Here is a 2,500-nt window from a genome sequence, read left to right as displayed (position 1 = left end):
TATAAAGCAAGTTTTCAATTTATATTCATTATTTTTTGGTTGTTATTATGCTGTAGAACAAAGCTGTACTTACCAGAAATCCAGGTCCAGTCTCCTGAAGGCAGATTTTCTGACTTGTACTGGTTGAATAAAACAGACTAAACCCAGGAATTCTGGGCTGTACAAAGAGTCACGGCTCAATGTGTCCATCAGTCACATGACTGCCTTCTCTCTGTGAGAGCTCAGATGGCCTGGGATACACAGGACTTCCTGTTTTCTGACTGTTTCCTGTTTCTTGAGAAAAAAACTGTCAGGAAAAAGGAAGTGCTATGTTTTCCATAATAACTAAAAAAAAAAGAAAAGAATGTATATTGCAAACTTGCTTCATTTCACATATACTGTTAATTTGGATTTTGAAAGTTATAACAACAACTCTTTTCTTTCACAGAGAAAGTGACCAAAGAAATGTCAGCAGTAACTTAAAGGTGGCAATTAAGGGGGGGGGGGGGGGGGGGGTGTCAAAAATCATTAACGGCAGGGGGTGGGGAAAAATGAAAAAGAAGTTATAGTCACCAGTCCTGGTACCGGCATAGAGCCGCGTCCCTTTCCGTGACTCCACTGATTGTCTTCTGAGCTCTTCTTCAGCTATGTCACAACCCACCTGACAGACGGCCCGCTCATCCAGTCATTGATTGAGGCAGGACACTGCAGTCACTGATTGGTTGAGTGGGCTAAATCCCACCCTTCTCTGACGTCAAACGCGGGTTGTGACTTCTACCCAGAACCTGGTAGAAGTTATAAGTCAGGGTCACGGTATTATGTCATGATGTATCTGTTATTTCAGAATATCTTTGACATACTGTACCATAGAGACATATCAGCCATGATCTTTAAAGGGGTTATCCAGCGCTACAAAAACATGGCCACTTTTCCCCCTACTGTTGTCTCCAGTTTGGGTGGGGTTTTGAAACTCAGTTCCATTGAAGTAAATGGAGCTTATTTGCAAACCACACCTGAACTGGAGACAACAGTAGGGGGAAAAGTGGCCATGTTTTTGTAGCGCTGGATAACCCCTTTAATGGGAGTCTGAGGGCTGAGATCCCCTCCAAATGTGAGAACCTGCAGAAAAAAGTGAATATCTCAATAAAGTTTGGAATGTCCTACAAAAAGATCCAAGGCACTGGGCTTGTGTCCCAGATGCCAGTTGTAGGGACGCCCTTGTTTAACACTGCAGATAGTTTTCATAGTCCTCCCACCTGATCAGAGATTTGCATGCAGGTGAACACATAATTGCCATTTACATGAGACATAGACATGAAATCTGTATGAAAAAGAGATATACCTGGAGCATTACACAAAGGCTTCCACTTTGCAGACCGGTCACTATATCACAGAAGAAAGATTACGATGGATACAATAGAACTTGCTCTCCTGTATGTGCTGTATACTGAATGCATTGCTGGAGTCATCATAAATCTCATCATCGTAGCGGCCAATTTCATGAAATGGAAAACAATGAAATCACTTCCTATTGGGGATAAAATCCTGAGCTCTTTGGCAACTTCCAGATGCTTATTCCACTTCATTTCTTTCTTATTTTACCTTTCACTTCTATTCGATCCAGAGAATAATCTCACTCGGGTTGGGTCTATATTACCGACAGTCACAATGATTTTGCATTCTACCAATCTCTGGTTCGCCACCGTCCTCTGTGTCTTTTACTGTGTGAAGATTACAAGCTACAGCTGGAAGTTCTTCATCTTCCTGAAGACCAAGATCTCCACCCTGGTCCCATGGTTCCTTCTGGCTTCTCTGATGATTTCTGTAGCTTCTGGTCTTCCATTTGGTTTGGGCATCTATGAAAAGCAGATACAGAATCTAACAATGGAAAACATGACTGTATCCGGAACAGAGGAGGATAAAAACAATGTTTCCGTGTTCCTGCTTCTGCTCCTAATCTCATGTCCACCATTCCTAATATTTCTGATTGCAGACTGCCTGTTACTTCACTCTCTGTGGATGCACACCAGACGGATGAGGAGCTCCGGGTCCGGTTTTCGAAGCCCAAACTTAGAGGTTCATTTCAGTGCTGTGAAGAGTATGAGCTTCTTCTTGCTGCTACAGATATTATACTTTTGTATCACAATTTATGCAGCTACCCCTGTGACCTTCAATTTAGCTGAAAATGTTATTTATGCAATTGTAATATGCATCCCCCCATCTCTCCATTCACTCTATATTATTTTTTCCAACAGCGAATTAAAAAAAACATGTATCTCACTGTTCTATGTTTCTACAAGTGCTGAAGGATAGGAATGGTGTCTATCTATCTATCTATCTATCTATCTACTATCTATCTATCTATCTATCTATCTATCTATCTATCTATCTATTATCTATCTATCTATCTATCTATCTATCTATCTATCTCCTATCTATCTATCTATCTACTATCTATCTATCTATCTATCTATCTATCTATCTATCTATCTATCTATCTATCTCCTATCTCTCTCCTATC

The sequence above is a fragment of the Dendropsophus ebraccatus genome, chromosome 6 (genome assembly GCF_027789765.1).
Source record: "Dendropsophus ebraccatus isolate aDenEbr1 chromosome 6, aDenEbr1.pat, whole genome shotgun sequence".
In the NCBI taxonomy this organism is placed as follows: domain Eukaryota; kingdom Metazoa; phylum Chordata; class Amphibia; order Anura; family Hylidae; genus Dendropsophus; species Dendropsophus ebraccatus.
Note: the sequence above shows the minus strand (reverse complement) of the source record.